An 8895-nucleotide genomic window follows, 5' to 3' on the forward strand; every position below is an offset into this window, starting at 1 on the left:
GAGAACCAGCGCAGTTGCTGAACAGTCATGTTAAAGTTATGTGCATACACACGGGCATGCAGTCTTGGTATTCATAAATCACCAACCAATAGGCAGTAGTCTGCTGCTCCTCTCCACCAGCAAACAATGCACCTGCAGGTTAGCAGTGTGCTAGACTGACCCTTTTCATTGCAGTTGTAATTAATATAGCGCCATTTCCCCATTTGTATGGCCTCAATGCGCTTTGTGTTTGGAAAGCCCTCGGGGACCCAAGTCCAGGTATGGGAGATTTAGTGTTTACTTAAGATGCGCGTGTGCATTCTGGCAGAATCAGGACTTTGAAGTCCAGACCCAGCTCCAGGAGGGGGGTGAGAGGCATCCGGCACCCCAAGAAACTACTCTGCCCCCCCTAGAAAGGAGGCTTCTGACCAAGAGTTGCTTGTATACAGTTTTTTTTCTTCGTTTTTGAACTAAAACAAAACGGTACACACACTGCAGACAGCGCACAAAGTGGTCACCAGCTTGGTATAGGGTTAATTAGGAGGCATACAGGCGTGCTATGAGATACCAATGTACTTGTACCATTTTGCACCTGATAGCCAGTTAATACCTCTACAGCAGTGCCTGGCAAATGCATTTCCATGCCTGCACAAAAGCCCAAACTGTTCGTATTGCCAGTGCTTGTTTTGCTTTGGAGCCTCTTTCCATCGCTCAGGGGATTCGCTAATCACTTTTCTTTTTTGTCTTTCGATTGATTGGCAAGGCACCTGTGGTGCGGAGCTTGTATAGTGCCATGTGTAATGGCGCTCTACAGTGTTTCTATCTCTGGACAAGTCAATTGTGCAAGTCCGAATTTTTGCGTAATCAGGCCTGTTATTGGGTGCTTTACAACCACGCGGCCACATATTTATTCACACAGTAGTTATTTTTATTTCACCCCACACACACATGGTCACCATATTTTATTTTGTCCGACACGCACAGTGTCGCCGGAACACTGCGACATCCCGGATGCTTTAGAGGAGCTCATAATGTTCTAGGGCTCTGAGACTTGTGGTTCAGGATACAGGTCAGCTGAAGAGAGTCTTGTGTTCTGTTTGAAATGTGCAGTCTTTCTTTTGAAAATTGCAGTTGGCTATGCATATGCATTTGCAATGAGACTAAGCGTAGCAGATTTTGGGCGCAGAGGAAATGCACAATTTTTGGGCTTACTGACGTCTTTAAAGGAATAGTGCACTCAAAAGTTTCATTGGCTCAAAAGATAGGCCATGATAAAAAATATATATACAAAATATTTATTAAGAAAGTTCCTATGTAAACTTTTGAGCAAATGAGGCTCCAAGTTACACATTTCAACTTCAGTTTTGTGAAATGGATGAGCCTCCTTTGCTTGTGTTAATCTCTGCCCTTGCGGCACTAATGAAGCAAAAGCCAGCAAGCTGTAATAAACAAAAGCTACCAGCAGGTGGCTTTTGCTTCATTATTGCCGGAGAGCAGAGATTAACAAAAGCTGCTGCTGGTAAGTGCTTTAGTTTTCATTCTTTTTCAAAGCACTGCAAAATAAATGCTAACTTAGAAAGAAAACAGCAGCATTTATAAAGTTGTTTCCGGCCCGGGGGATACAGGGGGAACCCAGGAGACTCAAAGCAAAAGCTGCCGCAGTCAGAAATACAACGTTGTTGTATTTATTATTTCCGTGGTTTTCTAACCACAGCAATCACAAATTTAACAACGTTGTATTTAGAATTACTGCGCCTTTGCGTTTTGCCTTTCATTTTACGTTATCTATGCTTCCCTGGGCTTGGGGAGCACCAAAAACGTAAAATGAAAGGGAAGGCAGCCTCCTCCATGTAGAGCTCTGCTCTAGCTGCAGTAAGCAAAAGCTCCCAATAGGGGGCCTTTGCTGCTTGTTTAGTGCCGCCAGGGTAGAGCTTAACATGAGCTGAGGAGGCTGCCTGAAATGGGAAAAAAGGATGCTCCCATGTAAACGCTTTGAGCATTGTTTGCTCAAAAGTTTACATAGGAACTTTCTTTAAAATGATGTTTAATGCATGTTTTTGATTATATGCCCATCTTTTGGGACAGTAATATTTTTGAGCGCACTATTCCTTTAAGGTAGCATTCCATACTTTGTCACTGTGCTGTACCAAACAATAAGCAGCACTAATCGGATAGCTCAGGTGCAATGCGCCTGTCATGGAAGTAAGACAACGCAGAGCAACACATACAGCAAGGAGGCTGGATCGCACAGCCTTGGCCCACGCCTGCGCATTGATTCAGCGGTGACATTCTGTAATTTCTGCATGTGCCCTCACTATGGGCAGCCGTGGGCCAACCGGCAGCGGCCAAGCCTAAACACCCTTGCTGGCACAATATCGCACTGCATGCAGTCACGGGCCCAGCTGCAGTGCCTACACTTTACTTTTGGAACTTGGTCGAGGTCAGAGTAGAAGTTGCAGGTAGGTGGAGGAGGCAGAGGCCACTTGGCCCTAGTCCCGGGGTGGTCAGACGGGAGTTTGATGTTTTGCTTACTTTTTTTAAGTGGTGGCACTTCTATGAGTATTGAGAAAATGCTTCTATTGCAATGTTGCAGGTAATCCAAATTCGAATGAGAACACATAAGAACAAAATACTCTTTTCCACTGTTCCCACATGGCATGGGAGGAGTGGAAAAGATAATTTTATTCTTATGTGTTCTCATTCGAATTTGGATTATCTGCGACATCGCAAGAGAAGCATTTTGCTTATCCATGTTGCTAAGTTCGATTGATTGAAAACACCCTCGAAGTGACAGACGAACTAATAATGGGTAGTTTCAGGCCACTGGCTCTGGATGCCTGGGGCTCAATAACTGATAACTGTGATTTGAGTAGTTGAATATAAGAGAGGCTTACCAGCTTCTGTCCGGTTCTCCCGCGACGAACTGCAGAGGAAACTGCACTCTGTCTCCCGTGCTCCGTGCGGTGTCATAAAATATATGCTGGTTGCTGGAAAAGTCCTGGGCTCATGGAAACCTTTAAGTACTTGTCAGCGGCAACATGGCTAATGTCCACACAGCTGTACTGACATTGATTAATCCCTCGCTCACTGAGTGACCCATGGAGGCCTCCATCTTGTTGCATGGGGTTTGAAGAAATCCCATACTGCATCCGACATATGGTAGTGACTCCTGGCCCAGGCTGATTAGGTCAGCAGAGGTTGATTTACCGACTGCTGGCACAGTTGGGGGCACACTCACCGCCCACAGCCTGAGCGGAGGAGTTGGCACCGTCAGCGACACGGGAGTAGGGTGTTTGCACTGTCTGCAAATCTGGGGGCCAAGGGCACCTCTTGCAACTCAGGGAGGGGAGGTGCAAGAACCCCCTGCAACACTGCAATGGGTTGGCCTCAGACGTTCTCCTTTACTCGCGCTCTGTCCGATAATCGCATGATCACCCTGTTCACTTTCCTCAGTTCCCCCAGTCCCCCTCTTTTTATTCGCTGCCTCTCCTTTAGTCTCTTTATTGACTGGAAGATATTTCCCCAAACTCTCCATACACTTAGCAACTGCAGCTTGTCTCTCCCTGCCCCACCCCACTCATCCCCACACGTACCCATGTTTATGACAGCTTCTTGTCACCTTACCAGCCCCTCTACACTGCTCCTCCTTCTTTCTACCCTACTGTCTCTGTGTTGTCTGGACTCTTGTTCACCCTGTCATGCCACCCCTCTTGCACCTTGCCTGTGCCACTTTCTCCCATTATTCATGTAGGTGGAGTGGGGTGCATACATATCCAGGGGTGAGGCAGGGGTCCCGGGGTCACACTAGCAACAGATGCGATGCACAATCACTGTCGGAGAAGAGGCGTAAGGCCCCAAGATATGAGGGTAAAAGAGGAGCATACCATTATGGGGCCTTCCCCCAGTGGTAGGACACCACCGATGCGGCAAATGCTTGGTATGTGAACAAACACAAAATATGAAAAGCATTGTGCTAAGACACAGAGAAATCGAATTTACAAGTTTCACAAATTGTCTCACTCAATGGGCAGTATGTGCAATCAAATGCCCCTGTGACCTTGTTTATATAGGAAAAACTAAGAGACAAATCGGACAGAGAACCTGCAAGCATAAATCTTGCATAAGAAACAAAATAGATTCCAAACCACTGGTAGCTCACTACATGTTGAAACAACATAAATGCACAGATATGCTCTGGTGCATTATTCAGGTCATCAAACAGTCCCCAAGAGGAGGCAACAGAGATCTGAGCCTCACAAAGTGTGAACAAAGGTGGATTTACGATCTAGATACGGTAAAACACAGGCTCAATGTAGCTGTAGAATGGAGCGTGTTTATCTAATAACATCACAATGAGGAAAAGAGATAACTACATCCTTACTACAACTGGACTCAACTACTATGTTGAGGGCTGCAGTAAGACTAGCCCCAGTGAAGGAACATATATGTAAAACATCCTACAGGGTGTTGCATATCACCGATTACACATGAGTCCATCAACACAGACAACTAGTTGCCCCAGCACAACTAGTGAAAAGAATTGTCCAAGTCAATGAGCGAGCGTGGCAGAAATTAAAGGTACATTATGAGACCTCATAATGGAGTCCCACAGAAAACCAATATATATACACCTTCAGAATGTGCCAAATCACATTGCAATTTCGAATGTGAGATCCGGAACTCGGAAAGTTAATACCCTCTAATACTGCAAAGTACCTGTAGATGATGGGGATTGTCCTGTCATACCACTCGCATGAGGGTACACCATTTTTGCAAGGTGTCTCAATACACAGAAAGTGAGACAGAAAGTGATACTCTTTATGATTGGCCAAAAAATTCTAAGGGATCCGTGTTGTACATACATTAAGTTCTTTAGCCAGGTAATGATTAGAGGATTATTCACTTCTTTCAGAATATGAAAATAAGTCGGCTGATCAGCTATTCAGAGGTCTATGGTACATAAGATTTGATGCGGCCCTCTCCAGACTAAATAAGATGGTCCTCTATACCAATATGTACAGTAATGTACAAGCATCATGCATTTAAATTCGCATCTCAACAATTGACATTTTCAGGGCAGATTGAAAGAAGACAAGAGCAACACCATCTACAGGTGAATTTAATAGCAGTATTTAGTTAATAAACTCCGAGGGGAGCGACGTAAGGAATAATGTGTCACGTATCACGTGACTCGGCATTCCGAGTCAGATGACCAGAAGCAGCACAAGTAGGTCTACGCCTCTTTTCCTCCTGAATGATACACACAGGATAGATGGCGAGCACGCAGTCCGTGGCGCTTCGAGGCCTTGGGTTTCGGAGGCGGCAGACGGAGTGCGAGCCCCCGGGGGATTGGGGACTGAACGTTGAAGTGCGGTCGGCATGTTTCGGGTCGGTGGTTGGGCTGTTGAGAAGTGTTGCGCGGATGCGATTGGTAGTGGCGGGAGTAGCGGAGCTGGGGTCGGGGTGTGAGTTGGTGGGGGGCGTTTGTTTGTGGTAGGGTAGCTGTAGGTGTGGATTGGTTGGGTGTGGTTTGTGGTAGGGTGGCTGGTGGTGTTGGATTGGGGGTGGTGGTTGTTTGTGGTTTGGTGGCTGGAGGTGCGTGTGGTAGTGTGGGTGTCGCTCGGGTTGGTCGCGGTGGGTGGGCGGCAGCGCGCGGTGCCTCGCCTGAAGCGCATGTGTAGGCGTACGGGCTGGGGTCTCGCCGGTCTGCGCGCCGGTCTCTGGGCTCGCTGGGTGGTGAGTGTTTGGGGTGTTGTGTCTGTTGGTGTGGGTTGGCGGGGTGTGGTTATTTGCGGTGGGGTTGCGGGTGGCTGGTGTTGGATTGGTGGGGTGTGGTTGTTTGCGGTGGGATTGCAGGTGGCTGGTGTTGATTTGGGGGTAGTGGTTGTTTGTGGTTTGGTGGCTAGAGGTTCGTGTGGGAGTGTGGGTGTCGCTCGGGTTGGTCGCGGTGGGTAGGCAGCTGTGCGCGGTGCCTTGCCTGAAGCGCATGTGTAGGCGTACGGGCTGGGGTCTCGCGGGTCTGCGCGCCGGTCTCCGGGCTCGCTGGGTGGTGTGTGTTTGGGGTGTTGTGTCTGTTGGTGTGGATTGGTGGGGTGTGGTTGTTTGCGGTGGGGTTGCGGGTGGCTGGTGTTGGATTGGTGGGGTATGGTTGTTTTGCGGTGGGGTTGCGGGTGGCTGGTGTTGAATTGGGGGTAGTGGTTGTTTGTGGTTTGGTGGTTGGGGGTTCATGTGGTAGTGTGGGTGTTGCTCGGGTTGGTCGCGGTGGGTGAGCGGCAGCGCGCGGTGCCTCGCCTGAAGCGCATGTGTAGGCGTACGGGCTGGGGTCTCGCGGGTCTGCGCGCCGGTCTCCGGGCTCGCTGGGTGTTGTGAGATTGGGGTGTTGTGTCTGTTGGTGTGGATTGGTGGGGTGTGGTTGTTTGCGGTGGGATTGCGGGTGGCTGGTGTTGGATTGGTGGGGTGTGGTTGTTTGCGGTGGGGTTGCGGGTGGTTTGTGTGGAAGTGTGGCCTGTGTGTTGATTGGTGGGGATGGTGCACATCATCCTTTAGGATGGGGAAGCGCCTGCGTGGGTCCTCCCACGCGTTCGATAATTAAGAAGGATAGACGGCGAAGGAGCAAGACTCAGAGAATCACTGAGGTAAGCCTCAAAAGGATGAGATCCGGCATTCGGGCATAATGGCACCCCGGTCGTTCTTTGAACAAGGTAGACCCCTGTGGGCACGCAGCTGCCTTAAAGACCTGGTTTTATGATGTAAGCAAAACGAAAAAGATCAAATGAGTGGCTAATTTATGGGCACCATCGCGCAATAGTTAGAACTCTGGCGCCTTCACCTGCACCTGCTAAGTAAGCTAATGTTATGTACTGAGCACGTAGAAAAGGAGCTTTCCCTTTTGTGTAAAACCAAGAATTCTTTGCAAAATCCACAATGAAACATGTAAAATTCAATAAATGCCCCTGCTATTTCTTTTATAGAAACCGAGTGGCACTGAAATAAAGAGGGCTCTTCCTTGACACACCTATTTCCCACACCATCAAAATCCAAGTGGGGAGAAGTCAGTACGCCAATTAGCAGGTGTGAAACCGCCAAAGCGGGGAGAAGCCAGCACGTAAATAAGCAGTTATAAAACTGCCACTATGTAAGTGAAGCATAAATACTCGAAATACAAATTGAAACTTAACCATGCAGGAAACAAAATGTAGGGGTCTATAATTAGAGCTCCTGTTCTTTCTCAAGTCACTAAAAGGACTTGAAGCCAAGAACAACCCAAGTCAGAGTGTGTTCTCAGACGTCCAGAAAATGAATGTGTGGACAACAGGTCAGTGATCGGGTCGATATTTCCGATAGTAAATGAGACATCCCTCTAAAACCCTGCCCCTTTGGCACTCCAATGTTACTAAATGAAGTTTTTTATGTATTGTTCATAGATCAGAAGATCTACCACTGGGGAATGGAATTGAGTTTCGTGATTATATTGCTTTGTCATGAAGATGGCCCAATAATTACATTGAGGGACAGCCTTTGAGAGGGTGTAGTACACACAAGAAGGGCCAAAACATATGTCGACCAACTAGGGAACCCAAGATGTTTTTCCCTATCTCTTTTGCATAACTAAACGACTGTTGTGTTATTTTAGAAAAGCAAAATTAAGTTACCCCGTATGTGAAGTAAATTGTTGTATGAAAGTGGTGAATGTTGAATATTAAGTAAATGATGAAATGTTTTTTACAATGTTTTAAAAAAAGGAAAATAAAGAGAATTGTTTTGAATTTTTTTGTGATATAGATAAGTGTCAAAGCAGTAACAGGTGGTCAATCTACCAAATGACACAGTAGATTCCGATCCTCCTGCCTGTTGTGCAAAAGGCAGGAGGGTTAGTCGATCTGTCTTTTCCCATTGTTCTTACCGAATAACTCTCCCCACAGAGTAACAAATATAGGGCAGTACCCAACTGTTTATCTCACTTCAATCATAGACATGCAGGTTTCCTGGATACAGGCGAAAGAGGGACCAAATCTTTTGAGATATGAAAGAACTTTACATCTCTTAATTGGGTTATTAATCCCTTTCACATGCCAGGATATAAACTTAAATCCACTCATTACCTACTGCGGACGTTGAAAGGATAGATATGAACAATACTGGTTAGACATAGCAGCTGAATAGAATAAATACCCATCATAAAGTGATAAAGGAAAAATATGCATATTAATATCATGGTGTGTATAATATGCCATTTAAGAATCAGCTCGACACATAGGGAAGATACATATGGAAAATGGGGAGACAAACAAACATGACATTTATATAACATTACGATAGAATTAGAGATGTAGAGAAAGATGGAGAGAGTGAGAACTACTAACAAATAGATGATGAGATAAGTGTCAGGTTGACACAGAGAGATGAACAGAGCGAAGTTGAGAGCTGGGTGACACCTGGCCGGACTTCTTAATGAGTCCTACAGGATGAAGGGTGCCCAAACCACAACAACCTCACTCGCGAACTATGTCAAAAAATAACTTCATGTGAAGTCAATGCCCGCGGCATGAAACAGTCAATGCCCGCAGCATGAAACAGGAGCCATATGATAATGAGGTAAGATAGTGTGAATGGAGAGTCAGGTGCCGGAGGTAGAAGGCACAGGTGGTGTAGATGTATCCATGCTGTCTGCTTTGAGGCATCTGATGAAGGATTTGAGATCCACAGAGTCATCAAAGACAGACGTTCTCCCGTTATATGTAACTTTGAAGGATCAAGGATGAAAAAGACCATATCTGATGTTGAGTTGTTTAAGGGCAGGACGATATGAGAGGAACTCCTTCCAGCGCTGAGCGGTTTTACGAGCTACGTCCTGAGAGATATATATCCTGTTACCTTGCCAGATCAGAGTGTTTTTTTTCGAAATGACGAACTGCA

The sequence above is a fragment of the Ambystoma mexicanum genome, chromosome 1q (assembly GCF_040938575.1).
Source record: "Ambystoma mexicanum isolate Mex_15411 chromosome 1q, UKY_AmexF1_1, whole genome shotgun sequence".
In the NCBI taxonomy this organism is placed as follows: Eukaryota; Metazoa; Chordata; class Amphibia; order Caudata; family Ambystomatidae; genus Ambystoma; species Ambystoma mexicanum.